Below are 18834 nucleotides of genomic sequence, written 5' to 3' on the forward strand. Positions count from 1 at the left end.
TGAATAACAAGAAAACAGGAACTGAGGAATGTGTAGAAACCGACAACTCAGCTCAATCTTCACAAACACCATTCCGGACATCTGAATCCTGAGTGCTGTGGGGCTGGGACCAGCCTGGGCACCACCGATAGGCTAGCAAGTTTAAACCACGCTAAGCCTCTACTGTGACAGGCCAACTCTAAAGTTGGAACTACCTCTGTCACAGTATAAAAGAAGATGTCTGTACTATTTCAGTCAGTTCTCTGCTTTACCCTGCGTGGTGATACAGTGAACCCGTATATACGAAAATTGCATTTACCATTTATCGCTTATGTTAAATAAAAATACTTAAAGTATATTCGGTGACTCTGAATCTGTCACGTTCCTGACCTGTTTTCCTTTGTTTTGTATTTGTTTTAGTTGGTCAGGGCGTGAGTTGGGTGGGTTGGTCTAGGTTTGATTTTCTATGTTGGGATTTTGTGTTCTGCCTGGTATGATTCTCAATCAGAGACAGCTGTCAATCGTTGTCCCTGATTGAGAATCATACTTAGGCAGCCTGGGTTTCACCTGTGTTTTGTGGGTGTTTGTTCCTGTGTCAGTGTTTGGGCCACACAGGACTGTTTCAGGTTAGTCACGTTTGTTGGTTGTTGTATTTTGTAGTGTTTGTTGTTTTCCCATTAAAATATGAATACTTACCAATCCGCATCTTGGTCCGATCCATGCTCCTCCTCGTCTGAGGAGGAGAACGACTACGACAGCCGTTACAGAAACACCCACCATAACAGGACCAAGCGGATTGGAGAAGGAAGGCAAGAACAACAGCAATGGGGAAAAGAGGAATGGACTTGGGAGGAAATCCTAGACGGTAAAGGACCCTGGGCAGAGCCAGTGGAGTGTCGCCGCCCCAAAGCGGAGCTGGAGGCAGCGAAAGCGGAGAGGAGGTTTTATGAGGCGAAAGCAAGGCAGAGCGGCTGGAAGCCCGAGAGGCTCACCCAAAAATTTCTTGGGGGGGGGGCTAAAGGGGGGTGTGGCGAAGCCGGGTTGGATACCCGAGCCAACTCCCCGGGCTTACCGTGGAGTGAGAGGGCGTCGTACTGGTCAGACACCGTGTTATGCGGTGGAGCGCACGGTGTCCCCAGTACGCGTGCTTAGCCCAGTGCGGGCTATTCCACCTTGCCGCACTGGGAGGGCTAGGTTGGGCATCGAGCCGGGTGCCATGAAGCCGGCCCAACATATCTGGCCTCCAGTACGTCTCCTCGGGCCAGCGTACATGGCACCAGCCTTACAGGTGGTGTCCCCGGTTCGCCTGCATAGCCCAGTGCGGGCTATTCCACCTCGCCGCACTGGCAGGGCTACGGGGACCATTCAACCTGGTAGGGTTGGGGAGGCTCGGTGCTCAAGAGCGCGTGTCCTCCTTCACGGTCCGGTATATCCGGCGCCACCTTCCCGCCCCAGTCCAGTACCTCCAGTTCCAGCACCCCGCACTCGCCTTATGGTGCGTGGCCCCAGCCCAGTACCACCAGTGCCTACACCACGCACCAGGCTTCCAGTGCGTCTCCAGAGCCCTGTTCCTCCTCCACGCACTCTCCCTGTGGTGCGTGTCTCCAGCCCAGTACCACCAGTTCCGGCACCACGCACCAGGCCTACTGTGCACCTCAGCAGGTCAGTCGGCCGTCTGCCCAACGGCGCCTGAACTGCCCGTCTGCCCAACGGCGCCTGATCTGCCCAACGGCGCCTGAACTGCCCGTCTGCCCAACGGCGCCTGAACTGCCCGTCTGCCCAATGGCGCCTGAACTGCCCGTCTGCCCAATGGCGCCTGAACTGCCCGTCTGCCCAACGCTGTCTGAACTGTCCGTCTGCCAAGCGCCGCATGAACTGCCCGTCTGTATTGAGCCTTCAAAGCCGCCCGTCTGCCATGAGCCTGCAAAGCCGCCCGTCTGCCATGAGCCTATAGAGCCGTCCGCCAGACAGGAGCCGCTAGAGCCTTCCGCCAGACAGGAGCCGCCAGAGCCTTCCGCCAGACCGGATCAGCCAGAGCCTTCCGCCAGACCGGATCAGCCAGAGCCTTCCGCCAGACCGGATCAGCCAGAGCCTTCCGCCAGACCGGATCAGCCAGAGCCTTCCGCCAGACCGGATCAGCCAGAGCCTTCCGCCAGACAGGATCAGCCAGATCCTTCCACCAGCCAGATCCTTCCGCCAGCCATGAGCAGCCAGATCCGTCAGCCAGCCATGAGCAGCCAGATCCGTCAGCCAGCCATGAGCAGCCAGATCCGTCAGCCAGCCATGAGCAGCCAGATCCGTCAGCCAGCCATGAGCCGTCCAGCCAGGATCCGCCAGAGCCGTCCAGCCAGGATCCGCCAGAGCCGTCCAGCCAGGATCCGCCAGAGCCGTCATCCAGCCAGGATCCGCCAGAGCCAGCCAGCCAGGATCCGCCAGCCAGCCAGGATCCGCCAGAGCCAGCCAGCCAGGATCCGCCATCCAGCCAGGATCCGTCCCTCAGTCCGGAGCTGCCCCTTATCCTGGTGCTGCCCCTTATCCTGGTGCAGCCCCTTATCCTGGTGCAGCCCCTTATCCTGGTGCTGCCCCTTAGTCCGGTGCTGCCCCTTAGTCCGGTGCTGCCCCTTAGTCAGGTGCTACCCCTCGGTCAGGTGCTACCCCTCAGTCAGGTGCTACCCCTCAGTCTGTTACTGCCCTTTGGAATAGTGGGATTGACATGGAGGGTGAATATTGGGAGGAGGCCACGGAAGCGGGGGTTGACTATGGTGGGGTGGGGACCACGACCAGCGCCAGAGCCGCCACCGTGGACAGACGCCCACCCAGACCCTCCCCTAGACTTTGTGCTGGTGCGCCCGGAGTTCGCACCTTAAGGGGGGGGTTCTGTCACGTTCCTGACTTGTTTTGTATTTGTTTTAGTTGGTCAGGGCGTGAGTTGGGTGGGTTGGTCTAGGTTTGATTTTCTATGTTGGGATTTTGTGTTCGGCCTGGTATGATTCTCAATCAGAGACAGCTGTCAATCGTTGTCCCTGATTGAGAATCATACTTAGGCAGCCTGGGTTTCACCTGTGTTTTGTGGGTGTTTGTTCCTGTGTCAGTGTTTGGGCCACACAGGACTGTTTCAGGTTAGTCACGTTTGTTGGTTGTTGTATTTTGTAGTGTTTGTTGTTTTCCCATTAAAATATGAATACTTACCAATCCGCATCTTGGTCCGATCCATGCTCCTCCTCCTCAGACGAGGAGAACGACTACGACAGCCGTTACAGAATCACATTTTATCCTGATACCAGATTCGATTGACGCAACCCTTTACAAGATCAGATATGGCCATTGCAAAATGTTTATTTTGTGGTAAACTAACCATTTCTTTGTGGAGTTGGATGTGTGCTTGGGGTTATTGTCTTGCTGGAAGATCCACTTGCGGCCAAGTTTCAGCCTCCTGACAGAGGCAACCGGGTTTTTTGCTAAAATAACCTGGTACTTGGTAGAATTCATGATTCTGTTGACCTTAACAAAGGCCCCAGGACAAGTGGAAGCAAAACAGCCATAAAACATCAAAGATTCACCACCATATTTTAAAGTAGGTATGAGGTTCTTTTCTTCATCCTTCCTTCGACACTGGTGTGTGTGGCCACTCATGTTTTACTATCAACAGGTCAAAACCTAAACTCCAGTGGGACTCGAGCCCACAACCTTTGAATCAATTCAACCCTTTACTTAGAAGTCCCATGCACTTTCCATGACAAGGATATTGTTCATCAGTCGAGGTTGTGCAACTAGGAATTAATAATTGTAGCGAATTCACCGGGAATTTATTTTAAGCAAAAATGAACATACTGGCCGACACGGTCCTGAGATAGCTGCTGTATTTAGCCTAGAATTGTGTTTCTTATGCTTTCTTTTCCTTACTTTGAAAACATGAGAGTAGAAAAGCATTGGGCTTCTGCCAACATATATCATCCTCCATAACGTTTTAATATGAAACCTGTCTATTTTTGTCAAACCACTCACTCTCGTCAGGATTTGAACTTGTAGAAAGGTACATTAGAAGGCTAAACACCACAGGAGTTAAATCTTGTTTATCCCAGTTTTAGAGAAAGGGCTTAATCTATAAATGTAATATCATGATCCCATCGAAAACGTAATGTTAGCTAAGTTATTTTGATTGTAAATCAAGGAAGTAATTGAAGACAACATAATTGGAGGAAGATGTGAGAATGACAAATATACTCTTATTTTTTTAAATCAGTGCACAGCACACACTCAGAAAAATTAAATAGTTTATACAATGGCGCATTCAAAGACTGACAATAATTGATCAGAATGTAATTACAGCATTCAGCTAAGGGGTTTTGTGCTCAGAGTAAATTAAGAGGAAGGGGACTTCCGGGTTGGAGCGGGTAGTCGCATTTCGCTTCGCTCCACAGGTAGTATTACATTTCATTTCATTTCATTACAGTACAACGGTTTGATTTGTTTGATCTTAGCAATTTTTTCTTAGCTAGCTACATAGCCGTCTTTGTATCAAAGATAATTGTGTAGTTTAGAGTAATTATCAAGGTTAGCTAGCCAGCTATTTTCGTTCTCCTACCTAGTCAACACTGCTAGCTAGCCAGCTAGCCAACTTCTACCGAATAGCAGCACTGTAGAAACTATTACATTACAACGGAACGACTTGATTAGTGTAGTGTTAGCTAGCTACATAGTTGTCTTTGCTGTCTTTGTATCCAAGATAATTGTGTAGTTTAGAGTAATTATCGAGGTTATCGAGGTTACCTAGCCAGTTATCGAGGTTACCTAGCCAGCTACACTTTCAAACAAAGTCAACAACGCAGCCACTGCTAGCTAGTCTACTTCACCAGCCAGCAGTACTGTATCATTTTAGTCAATAAGATTTTTTGCAACGTAAGCTTAACTTTCTGAACATTCGAGACGTGTAGTCCACTTGTCATTCCAATCTCCTTTGCATTAGCGTTGCCTCTTCTGTAGCCTGTCAACTATGTGTCTGTCTATCCCTCTTCTCTCCTCTCTGCACAGACCATACAAACGCTTCACACCGCGTGGCCGCTGCCACTCTAACCTGGTGGTCCCAGCGCGCACGACCCACGTGGAGTTCCAGGTCTCCGGCAGCCTCTGGAACTGCCGATCTGCGGCCAACTAGGCAGAGTTCATCTCAGCCTATGCTTCCCTACAGTCCCTCGACTTCTTGGCACTGACGGAAACATGGATTACCACAGATAACACTGCTACTCCTACTGCTCTCTCCTCGTCTGCCCACGTGTTCTCGCACACCGCGAGAGCTTCTGGTCAGCGGGGTGGTGGCACTGGGATCCTCATCTCTCCCAAGTGGACATTCTCTCTTTCTCCCCTGACCCATCTGTCTATCGCCTCCTTTGAATTCCATGCTGTCACAGTTACCAGCCCTTTCAAGCTTAACATCCTTATCATTTATCGCCCTCCAGGTTCCCTTGGAGAGTTCATCAATGAGCTTGACGCCTTGATAAGTTCCTTTCCTGAGGATGGCTCACCTCTCACAGTTCTGGGTGACTTTAACCTCCCCACGTCTACCTTTGACTCATTCCTCTCTGCCTCCTTCTTTCCACTCCTCTCCTCTTTTGACCTCACCCTCTCACCTTCCCCCCCTACTCACAAGGCAGGCAATACGCTTGACCTCATCTTTACTAGATGCTGTTCTTCCACTAATCTCATTGCAACTCCCCTCCAAGTCTCCGACCACTACCTTGTATCCTTTTCCCTCTCGCTCTCATCCAACACTTCCCACACTGCCCCTACTCGGATGGTATCGCGCCGTCCCAACCTTCGCTCTCTCTCCCCCGCTACTCTCTCCTCTTCCATCCTATCATCTCTTCCCTCTGCTCAAACCTTCTCCAACGTATCTCCTGATTCTGCCTCCTCAACCCTCCTCTCCTCCCTTTCTGCATCCTTTGACTCTCTATGTCCCCTATCCTCCAGGCCGGCTCGGTCCTCCCCTCCTGCTCCGTGGCTCGACGACTCATTGCGAGCTCACAGAACAGGGCTCCGGGCAGCCGAGCGGAAATGGAGGAAAACTCGCCTCCCTGCGGACCTGGCATCCTTTCACTCCCTCCTCTCTACATTCTCCTCTTCTGTCTCTGCTGCTAAAGCCACTTTCTACCACTCTAAATTCCAAGCATCTGCCTCTAACCCTAGGAAGCTCTTTGCCACCTTCTCCTCCCTCCTGAATCCTCCTCCCCCTTCCCCCCCTCCTCCCTCTCTGCGGATGACTTCGTCAACCATTTTGAAAAGAAGGTCGACGACATCCGATCCTCGTTTGCTAAGTCAAACGACACCGCTGGTTCTGCTCACACTGCCCTACCCTGTGCTTTGACCTCTTTCTCCCCTCTCTCTCCAGATGAAATCTCGCGTCTTGTGACGGCCGGCCGCCCAACAACCTGCCCGCTTGACCCTATCCCCTCCTCTCTTCTCCAGACCATTTCCGGAGACCTTCTCCCTTACCTCACCTCGCTCATCAACTCATCCTTGACCGCTGGCTACGTCCCTTCCGTCTTCAAGAGAGCGAGAGTTGCACCCCTTCTGAAAAAACCTACACTCGATCCCTCCGATGTCAACAACTACAGACCAGTATCCCTTCTTTCTTTTCTCTCCAAAACTCTTGAACGTGCCGTCCTTGGCCAGCTCTCCTGCTATCTCTCTCAGAATGACCTTCTTGATCCAAATCAGTCAGGTTTCAAGACTAGTCATTCAACTGAGACTGCTCTTCTCTGTGTCACGGAGGCGCTCCGCACTGCTAAAGCTAACTCTCTCTCCTCTGCTCTCATCCTTCTAGACCTATCGGCTGCCTTTGATACTGTGAACCATCAGATCCTCCTCTCCACCCTCTCCGAGTTGGGCATCTCCGGCGCGGCCCACGCTTGGATTGCGTCCTACCTGACAGGTCGCTCCTACCAGGTGGCGTGGCGAGAATCTGTCTCCGCACCACGTGCTCTCACCACTGGTGTCCCCCAGGGCTCTGTTCTAGGCCCTCTCCTATTCTCGCTATACACCAAGTCACTTGGCTCTGTCATATCCTCACATGGTCTCTCCTATCATTGCTATGCAGACGACACACAATTAATCTTCTCCTTTCCCCCTTCTGATAACCAGGTGGCGAATCGCATCTCTGCATGTCTGGCAGACATATCAGTGTGGATGACGGATCACCACCTCAAGCTGAACCTCGGCAAGACGGAGCTGCTCTTCCTCCCGGGGAAGGACTGCCCGTTCCATGATCTCGCCATCACGGTTGACAACTCCATTGTGTCCTCCTCCCAGAGTGCTAAGAACCTTGGCGTGATCCTGGACAACACCCTGTCGTTCTCAACTAACATCAAGGCGGTGACCCGTTCCTGTAGGTTCATGCTCTACAACATTCGCAGAGTACAACCCTGCCTCACACAGGAAGCGGCGCAGGTCCTAATCCAGGCACTTGTCATCTCCCGTCTGGATTACTGCAACTCGCTGTTGGCTGGGCTCCCTGCCTGTGCCATTAAACCCCTACAACTCATCCAGAACGCCACAGCCCGTCTGGTGTTCAACCTTCCCAAGTTCTCTCACGTCACCCCGCTCCTCCGCTCTCTCCACTGGCTTCCAGTTGAAGCTCGCATCCGCTACAAGACCATGGTGTTTGCCTACGGAGCTGTGAGGGGAACGGCACCTCCGTACCTTCAGGCTCTGATCAGGCCCTACACCCAAACAAGGGCACTGCGTTCATCCACCTCTGGCCTGCTCGCCTCCCTACCTCTGAGGAAGTACAGTTCCCGCTCAGCCCAGTCAAAACAGTTCGCTGCTCTGGCACCCCAATGGTGGAACAAACTCCCTCACGACGCCAGGTCAGCGGAGTCAATCACCACCTTCCGGAGACACCTGAAACCCCACCTCTTTAAGGAATACCTAGGATAGGATAAAGTAATCCTTCTAACCCCCCCCTTAAAAGAGTTAGATGCACTATTGTAAAGTGGTTGTTCCACTGGATATCATAAGGTGAATGCACCGATTTGTAAGTCGCTCTGGATAAGAGCGTCTGCTAAATGACTTAAATGTAATGTAAATGTGGGAGAATACTGTTGACTAATACATCAATGAAAAATGATGCTGTATAAGCTTGAAAAATAGAGGATCAGCCGTGCACAGGTGTGGAGGTCATAAACACCACAGAGGGACAAACAATTTAACACAAATAATTAAAATTTTGTATAATTAACTTAAAATGGAGAGAGACTGATCGTTGGCTCCAATCAGAATGCCCAGCCATAAGGAACAGAGGACAAGGAGCTGACTGAGGGACAGCCGAGCATAGATGTGGAGAATGGACAGAGGCCCAGCCGGGCACAGGTGGGGAGGTCCCAGACAGAGGCCCAGCCAGGCACAGGTGTGGAGGTCATAAACTCTCAGTTCAATTCCATTACACGTAAGAGTCATTGGACGAAGGTGTATTCTGTACGGGAAGTTGCTAAGAGCCCCGAAGTTCGGTCTGAACATTAACGCGCACCGCTTGCAGTACGGTTTTGGAACCATTAGGACCTTATCTTTCACATACAAAACAAAAAACAAAAGGTTAAATTGATACACACCTATATGGGGTTAGTCTTACCACAGGGCCATATGTCCATGTTACAGCTTGTGTTTGCCAGTGGCGACCCGTCATTCAGGGCAGGTGGGGCAGAGTAAATAAAAACATTTAAGAAATAAAGTGCTTTCTGTGGTGGTGGGGCAAGCCAGCAGAAAATACGGAGCATTGCGCCGTGATTGGCTCAGTGTTCTGTCAATCATGGGGACACTACGTCACCACCAAGTCTACGGGTAGAGCTCGAAAATTTAAACCCCTTGGGTGCTTCCACAGAGTTACATTAGAAGTGCCCATCCAAGAAAGCTCAAGGTCATTGGCCAAAGATAAAAAGACATCAAATCACGTTATATCTACAGTAGCTTTCTTACTTTCAAAACCTTAGCTAGCAGTCATCATCATGAATCAAGTCGACAATCTACTGGCAAATCCTTTTTAATCCTTGTCATATGAAGAGAAATAATTAAGTGAAATTATAAATAAAACGTATCGGTGCTCATCGGCCATAAACAACACAACAAGTTGGAAATCGCAAATTCAACAATTAGTGGTTTGGAAGGAATCAGTGGCTAACTGCAAGCATTGCAAAGCAATCATTAGCCTGCTATTCAGTGGAGTGGCTGTGTGGTCCCAAGTCTAAGATTAAGGGTCTCTTTTCCTAGTTTAAAATGATTGACATTCCACACTCACTGGCCGGCGCCGAAAAGAGATGGCCGCCTCGCTTCGCGTTCCTTGGAAAATATGCAGTATTTTGTTTTTTTATGTGTTATTTCTTACATCGGTACCCCAGGTAATCTTAGGTTTCATTACATACAGTCGGGAGGAACTACTGAATATACGATTAACGTCAACTCATCATCGTTCCTACCAGGAATATGACTTTCCCGAAACGGATCCAGTGTTTTGCCTTCCACCCAATACAATGGATCTGATCCCAGCCGGCGACCCTGTGCGACGCCGTAAAAGGGGCAAACGAGGCGGTCTCGTGGTCAGGCTTCGGAGACGGGCACATCGCGCTCCACTCCCTAGCATACTACTCGCCAATGTCCAGTCTCTTGACAATAAGGTTGATGAAATCCGAGCACGGGTAGCATTCCAGAGAGACATCAGGGATTGCAACGTGCTCTGCTTCACGGAAACATGGCTAACTCAAGAGACGCTAACGGAGTCGGTGCAGCCAGCTGGTTTCTTCATGCATCGCGCCGACAGAAACAAACATCTTTCTGGTAAGAAGAGGGGCGGGGGGGTATGCCTTATGATTAACGAGACGTGGTGTGATCATCATAACAACACACAGGAACTCAAGTCATTCTGTTCACCTGATCTAGAACTCCTCACAATCAAATGTCGACCGCATTATCTACCAAGGGAATTCTCTTCAATCATAATCACAGCCGTATATATTCCCCCCCAAGCAGACACATCGATGGCCCTGAACGAACTTTATCTGACTCTTTGTAAACTGGAAACCACACACCCTGAGGCTGCATTCATCGTAGCTGGGGATTTTAACAAGGCTAATCTAAAAACAAAACTCCCTAAATTCTATCAGCATATCGATTGTGCTACCAGGGCTGGAAAAACCCTAGATCATTGTTATACTAATTTCCGCGACGCATATAAGGCCCTCCCCCGCCCCCCTTTCGGAAAAGCTGACCACGACTCCATTTTGTTGATTCCAGCCTACAAACAGAAACTAAAACAACAAGCTCCCGCGCTCAGGTCTGTTCAACGCTGGTCCGACCAATCTGAATCCACGCTTCAAGACTGCTTCGATCACGCGGATTGGAATATGTTCCGCATTGCGTCCAACAACAATATTGACGAATATGCTGATTCGGTGAGCGAGTTCATTAGGAAGTGCATTGACGATGTCGTACCCACAGCAACGATTAAAACATTCCCAAACCAGAAACCGTGGATTGACGGCAGCATTCGCGTGAAACTGAAAGCGCGAACCACTGCTTTTAACCAGGGCAAGGTGACCGGAAGCATGACCGAATACAAACAGTGTAGCTATTCTCTCCGCAAGGCAATCAAACAGGCTAAGTCCCAGTACAGAGACAAAATCGAGTCGCAATTCAACAGCTCAGACACAAGAGGTATGTGGCAGGGTCTACAGTCAATCACGGATTACAAAAAGAAAACCAGCCCCGTCGCGGACCAGGATGTCTTGCTCCCAGACAGGCTAAACAACTTTTTTGCCCGCTTTGAGGACAATACAGTGCCACTGACACGGCCCCCTACCAAAACCTGCGGGCTCTCCTTCACTGCAGCCGAGGTGAGTAAAACATTTAAACGTGTTAACCCTCGCAAGGCTGCAGGCCCAGACGGCATTCCCAGCCGCGTCCTCAGAGCATGCGCAGACCAGCTGGCTGGTGTGTTTACGGACATATTCAATCAATCCTTATCCCAGTCTGCTGTTCCCACATGCTTCAAGAGGGCCACCATTGTTCCTGTTCCCAAGAAAGCTAAGGTAACTGAGCTAAACGACTACCGCCCCGTAGCACTCACTTCCGTCATCATGAAGTGCTTTGAGAGACTAGTCAAGGACCATATCACCTCCACCCTACCGGACACCCTAGACCCACTCCAATTTGCTTACCGACCCAATAGGTCCACAGACGACGCAATCGCAACCACACTGCACACTGCCCTAACCCATCTGGACAAGAGGAATACCCATGTGAGAATGCTGTTCATCGATTACAGCTCAGCATTTAACACCATAGTACCCTCCAAACTCGTCATCAAGCTCGAGACCCTGGGTCTCGACCCCGCCCTGTGCAACTGGGTCCTGGACTTCCTGACGGGCCGCCCCCAGGTGGTGAGAGTAGGTAACAACATCTCCACCCCACTGATCCTCAACACTGGGGCCCCACAAGGGTGCGTTCTGAGCCCTCTCCTGTACTCCCTGTTCACCCACGACTGCGTGGCCATGCACGCCTCCAACTCAATCATCAAGTTTGCGGATGACACTACAGTGGTAGGCTTGATTACCAACAACGACGAGACGGCCTACAGGGAGGAGGTGAGGGCCCTCGGAGTGTGGTGTCAGGAAAATAACCTCACACTCAACGTCAACAAAACAAAGGAGATGATTGTGGACTTCAGGAAACAGCAGAGGGAGCACCCCCCTATCCACATCGACGGGTCAGTAGTGGAGAAGGTGGAAAGTTTTAAGTTCCTCGGTGTACACATCACGGACAAACTGAATTGGTCCACCCACACAGACAGCGTTGTGAAGAAGGCGCAGCAGCGCCTCTTCAACCTCAGGAGGCTGAAGAAATTCGGCTTGTCACCAAAAGCACTCACAAACTTCTACAGATGCACAATCGAGAGCATCCTGTCGGGCTGTATCACCGCCTGGTACGGCAACTGCTCCGCCCACAACCGTAAGGCTCTCCAGAGGGTAGTGAGGTCTGCAGAACGCATCACCGGGGGCAAACTACCTGCCCTCCAGGACACCTACACCACCCGATGTCACAGGAAGGCCATAAAGATCATCAAGGACAACAACCACCCAAGCCACTGCCTGTTCACCCCGCTATCATCCAGAAGGCGAGGTCAGTACAGGTGCATCAAAGCAGGGACCGAGAGACTGAAAAACAGCTTCTATCTCAAGGCCATCAGACTGTTAAACAGCCACCACTAACATTTAGCGGCCGCTGCCAACATACTGACTCAACTCCAGCCACTTTAAAAATGGGAATTGATGGAAATTATGTAAAAATGTACCACTAGCCACTTTAAACAATGCCACTTAATATAATGTTTACATACCCTACATTACCCATCTCATATGTATATACTGTACTCTATATCATCTACTGCATCTTGCCATCTTTATGTAATACATGTACCACTAGCCACTTTAAACTATGCCACTTTATGTTTACATACCCTACAGTACTCATCTCATATGTATATACCGTACTCTATACCATCTACTGCATCTTGCCATGCCGTTCTGTACCACCACTCATTCATATATCTTTATGTACATATTCTTCATCCCTTTACACTTGTGTGTGTGTATAAGGTAGTAGTTGTGGAATTGTTAGGTTAGATTACTTGTTGGTTATTACTGCATTGTCGGAACTAGAAGCACAAGCATTTCGCTACACTCGCATTAACATCTGCTAACCATGTGTATGTGACTAATAAAATTTGATTTGATTTGATTTGATTTGACATTGGCCATGCCGTCAATGAAGCATGATTTGTGCCGCGCTCAAAACAACTGTTAACTCGGAACTGCAAAATCTGACTTTAGTGAGTTAAAAACAATTGGGAACTTGGGAAAAACGAACTACGACTGGGAAAATACGTTTGAACTTTCATCCAACTCGGAATTGTAAATCGGGAACTCGGGATCTCTTTCTAGAGCTACGACTTGAAGCTCACTGACGTCATCATGATTCAACCTTTAAAAAAAAAGAGAGTTCCCAGTTGTCTTGAAAGCACCATGAATCCAGAGAATGCCAGACTTTGATGACAAAATTTGGCCACGAAGGACCGCCACACCACCTTCCTGTTCAAGTGAGCACAGCACAACAATGTGAGTCCAAAAATGTATTGTACTGTATGCTGCTGCATAAATTATGTAATATGCCAGGAAGATATGTATACTGTAGCTAAGAAAGTAATACTAAGTGAATGTTGTATAGTAAGCTGTTAGTAGCCCATGTGCCTCACCCTAATAATTTGGTCTATTTTCACCACTTAATTTCGCCTACTGTTCTGACTTGGTGGTGCACATGTTTTTGTGAAATGTAATCATCGAATATTGTAAGAGCTTTCATTGTCTGCTTAAATGCCCCCTTTATTTATCCTACGTTTCTGACTTGGTGTACAGGAAGAATACTGTAAGAACAGCCCATGTTCTAAATTCTGTCGCTGTACATTTCAAAAGTGCTGAACAAATAGTTATATTGACTATGTCCATCCTAGCTCGCTCATTAATGTCTTAATCGAAGTTATGGATTGCCTCTTATCCGCTCGTCATCCCCTTATGCCATAGTTTGTACATCTCAATTGTCAGCAGAAACCGCGTTTGTTTAAGTAAGTCAGCCATATCAGCAATGTTTTTTAAAAGGCAGTAAATGAGGCTGAATGAACTGTTTTGCTACCAGACAAGACTCCGCTGATAGCTAGGTGTAGCAGTAAGGTGTTGGGACTGCTGTTGGGACTCTGCTGTTGGGACAGCTTTATGTAGGACCTAACAGTTTGTGTTGGCACTGCTTGTCACCGTTATAGTGCAATTAATGTATTATTTAGTGTTGTGTAGCGGCTTTGATGGCATGCATCCCACTTCTTTTTTTTTGCCCCACCAAGATTTACATGCTAAAATTGCCACTGGTGTTTATGGAAAAAAGACAGAAGACAAGAGCCAACTGACTACCTGTGCTAATTAGCTATATGCGTCTGCTAACAGCTGTGTGTAAACGGAAGACGGATGCCACAAATGTGTCACTGAAAAATACTGTCGGCTGCAACTGTGTTAAAACCAGTTAAAACAGTGGTTACAGTAAGTGTATTTTGCATTTGTGAAATGATTTTGATGTGATGTGAAAGTAGAGGGATTTATGTTTCTAGAACCGTACCGCAATTGAGAATAGATTCACGTTTAGATGGAGTGTTTGGTTCGTTTGGCTTCCAGAGCCAATTCACCTTTAAACAGAACATCCAAGATCCTTGGACTATAAGGAGTAATGTTAGGCTCCTTTAGTCTATTATTGGGCTATCTCTCAAAAGTAGGAGTAAAACTAGCAGTAACAGTATGTAGTATGAAATGTGCTATGTCAACAAGTAGATCAAGTGAGCAGTACATATAAACAGAAATAAATAATAGCAGCAGTGATGGTAGTGCGTGAGTGAATGTGCATGCATGCATGTGCAAGAGACGCGGCTTTTGTGGAGCGATAGTTAACGATGCTTTGTGGGTGACAAGTTGTAAAAGTGTTCAGAGGGTCCCTGAATCGAGCCCAGGTTGAGGCAAGGACAGGGACGGAAGCAATGCTGTTACAGAGAGTCAGTGGAAATAGTCTCTTAAGGTGCAGGTGAACAGCAGGTTGTGCAGGTGGACAGCTAGGCTTTTCAGCAGTCTTATGGCATGGAGGTGGATGCTCTTACCATCTGCTAGACGGAAGCGGAAAGAACATGCCGTGGCTGAAGTCCTTTGTGATCTTCCAGGGGACGGTGCAGCTGCCTTTAAAGGTGGGGATGTAGCAAGACAGGATGCTCTCAATGGTGCATCTGTAGAAACTGGTTTCTTTCAGGACAAGGCTCCCATGTGGCAACTTTTTGAAGATGGGTTGCTCCATGTCTGTTATGGAAATAACGGGAAAAGATTGTAATGGTGAGTATAAGATGTAAAATGTAATCACAGTGTGCAGATTGGATCTATAGATGGAACATTAAATGAATAGTGCCTAACCTTTACTTAACATCTCAACACAATAGGGAAAAAAAGTGCATGTTTATTCAATATCACACAGTAAAATTTGTTAAGGATTATTATCTAATAGTTAACTGGGTGTGACAAAACACAGGCCTACTATAAAATCACACACTTAATGATTTTAGATTAGTGTGAAAATATTGGGGCTGACATTAGACTATTTTGACAATCTGTCAAAATACACTGTTACTGCAAGTATTGTAGCTAGTTAGCTTGCTAGCTAGCTAAATTGTTAGACAACTGTACTAATGAGCCTAATGCACTGATCTTACCTGCTAGTGCTAGATATTCTAATTGAAAACAGCAGACAACAAAACTTCTGATTTCAGAAAAAGATAACGTAAGCAGCAAAAACTTTACTGTTGAATGAAATGTTCACGGTAGAGATGGAGAGGAAAGGCCCCTATTCTAGTGCCAGCCAATTCTATAGCTCTGTTCTCATTCACCTATTCTAGTGCCAGCCAATTCTATAGCTCTGATCTCAAAATCCCAAGTCTCTCAAAAAAAATTCAAAATAGACCATTCCCAAGAGACTATTGGAATGGAGGTGTCACGATCGTGTGGAGGAGAGACGGACCAAGGCGCAGCGGGATATGAATACATCTTCTTTTTAATTGGAAGAAGAACAACGAAACAAAACACTTATACAAACTATACAAAACAACAAACAACCGTGAAGCTATAAACGTAGTGCACACACACAGGCTACAAACGTTCAACATAGACAATTACCCACAAACACCTAAAGCCTATGGCTACCTTAAATATGGCTCCCAATCAGAGACAACAATAACCAGCTGTCTCTGATTGAGAACCAAATCAGGCAACCATAGACTTTCCTAAACACCTACACTCAACCATAGACATACCTAGACACATACACTCAACACAAACCCATACACTACAACCAACACCCCCTATACCATATAATCACCAAAAACACACACATACCCCATGTCACACCCTGACCTAACTAAAATAATAAATAAAACAAATAATACTAAGGCCAGGGCGTGACAGTACCCCCCCCAAAAGGTGCGGACTCCGGCCGCAAAACCTGACATATAAAGGGAGGGTCCGGGGTGGGCCTTAATATGGCGGCGGCTCGGGTGCGGGACGTGGCCCCCACTCCAGCATTGTCAATATCCGCTTCGGTGTCTCTGGTAGATCCTGGCTGACTGGCGGATTCAGCCGATCCCGGCTGACTGGCGACTCTGGCTGCTCATGGCTGGCGGGCGACTCTGGCTGCCCATGGCTGGCGGGCGACTCTGGCTGCCCATGGCTGGCGGGCGACTCTGGCTGCCCATGGCTGGCGGGCGACTCTGGCTGCCCATGGCTGGCGGGCGACTCTGGCTGCCCATGGCTGGCTGACGGCTCTGGACGCTCATGGCTGGCTGACGGCTCTGGACGCTCATGGCTGGCTGACGGCTCTGGACGCTCATGGCTGGCTGACGGCTCTGGACGCTCATGGCAGGCTGACGGCTCTGGACGCTCATGGCAGGCTGACGGCTCTGGACGCTCATGGCTCGCTGGCGGCTCTGGCAGATCCTGGCTCGCTGGCGGCTCTGGCAGATCCTGTCTGGTTGGCGGTTCTGGCAGATCCTGTCTGGTTGGCGGCTCTGGCAGATCCTGTCTGGTTGGCGGCTCTGGCAGATCCTGTCTGGTTGGCGGCTCTGGCAGAGCCTGTCTGGTTGGCGGCTCTGGCAGATCCTGTCTGGTTGGCGGCTCTGGCAGATCCTGTCTGGTTGGCGGCTCTGGCAGATCCTGTCTGGTTGGCGGCTCTGGCAGATCCTGTCTGACGAATGGCTCTAGCAGCTCCTGACTGACGAACGGCTCTGACGGCTCGGGACAGAATGGGCGGCTCTAATGGCTCGGGACAGACGGATGGTTCAGACGGCACTGGGGAGACGGATGGCTCAGACGGCGCTGGGGAGACGGATGGCTCAGACGGCGCTGGGGAGACGGATGGCTCAGATGGCGCTGGGGAGACGGATGGCTCAGATGGCGCTGGGGAGACGGATGGCTCAGATGGCGCTGGGGAGACGGATGGCTCAGATGGCACTGGGGAGACGGATGGCTCAGATGGCACTGGGGAGACGGATGGCTCTGGCCGGATGAGGCGCACTGTAGGCCTGGTGCGTGGTGCCGGAACTGGTGGTACCGGGCTGGAGACACGCATCTCAAGGCTAGTGCGGGGAGAAGGAACAGGGCATACTGGACCCTGGATACGCACATTAGGCCTAGTGCGTGGTGCCGGCACTGGTGGTACCGGGCTGGGGACACGCACTTCAAGGCTAGTGCGGGGAGCAGCAACAGGATGCACAGGACTCTGGAGACGCACAGGAGACTTGGTGGGTGGCGTAGGCACCGGTGGTAATGGGCGGGAGACACGCACCATTGGACGAGTGCGTGGAGGAGGAACAGGGCTCTGGAGACACACTGGAAGCCTGGTGCGTGGTGTAGGCACTGGTGGAACTGGACTGGGGCGGGGAGGTGGCGCCGGAAATACCGGACCGTGCAGGCGTACTGACTCCCTTGAGCACCGAGCCTGCCCAACCTTACCTGGTTGAATGGTCCCCGTCGCGCGCCCAGTGCGGGGAGGTGGAATAACCCGCACCGAGCTATGTAGGCGAACCGGGGACACCATGCGTAAGGCTGGTGCCATGTAAGCCGGCCCGAGGAGACGCACTGGAGACCAGACGCGTTGAGCCGGCTTCATGGCACCTGGCTCAATGCCCAATCTAGCCCTACCAGTGCGGGGAGGTGGAATAACCCGCACCGGGCTATGAACACGTACAGGAGACACCGTGCGCTCTACTGCGTAACACGGTGTCCGCCCGTACTCCCGCTCTCCACGGTTAGCCTGGGAAGTGGGCGCAGGTATCCTACCTGCCCTCGGCCCACTACCTCTAAGCCCCCCCCAAGAAATTTTTGGGTTGTACTTGCGGGCTTCCAGCCTTGCCTCCGTGCTGCCTCCTCATATCGCCTCCTCTCGGCTTTCGCTGCCTCCAGCTCTTCACGAGGGAGGCGATATTCTCCCGGTTGTGCCCAAGGTCCCTTTCCATCCAAAATCTCCTCCCATGTCCATGAATCCTTTCTTCCTTGCTCCTGTTGCCACTGATCACGCTGCTTGATCCTTGTTTGGTGGGTAATTCTGTCACGATCGTGTGGAGGAGAGACGGACCAAGGCGCAGCGGGATATGAATACATCTTCTTTTTAATTGGAAGAAGGACAACGAAACAAAACACTTATACAAACTATACAAAACAACAAACGACCGTGACGCTATAAACGTAGTGCACACACACAGGCTACAAACGTTCAACATAGACAATTACCCACAAACACCTAAAGCCTATGGCTACCTTAAATATGGCTCCCAATCAGAGACAACAATAACCAGCTGTCTCTGATTGAGAACCAAATCAGGCAACCATAGACTTTCCTAAACACCTACACTCAACCATAGACATACCTAGACACATACACTCAACACAAACCCATACACTACAACCAACACCCCCTATACCATATAATCACCCAAAACACACACATACCCCATGTCACACCCTGACCTAACTAAAATAATAAAGAAAACAAATAATACTAAGGCCAGGGCGTGACAGGAGGTGGCATTTAATTGTAGATTTGGAGACTTGGTGACCAAAGATGTTGTAAAGGAGTGCGTAACTGGCTGCAGGGAAGTCAGGCGCAAGAGAGCAGAAATGGGTAGCAAACGGAGCCCTTATTTGAGGCGAACAAAACACGGTACTCAGAAAACTAAACACACACGGG

The 18834-nt window shown here is 49.7% G+C and overlaps 1 long non-coding RNA gene across 1 annotated transcript in view; it reads right to left on the reverse strand.

Moving 5' to 3' along the window:
• Positions 1-14898, reverse strand: part of LOC139535891 (uncharacterized) — a 33869-nt gene extending 18971 nt beyond the window's left edge. Inside the window, exon 1 of the long non-coding RNA XR_011667217.1 lies at positions 14711-14898. This is a non-coding gene — a long non-coding RNA (uncharacterized lncRNA). The remainder of the gene's footprint in view (positions 1-14710) is intronic.
• Positions 14899-18834: the final 3936 nt, after the last annotated feature.

This window comes from Salvelinus alpinus, chromosome 12 (assembly GCF_045679555.1).
Source record: "Salvelinus alpinus chromosome 12, SLU_Salpinus.1, whole genome shotgun sequence".
In the NCBI taxonomy this organism is placed as follows: domain Eukaryota; kingdom Metazoa; phylum Chordata; class Actinopteri; order Salmoniformes; family Salmonidae; genus Salvelinus; species Salvelinus alpinus.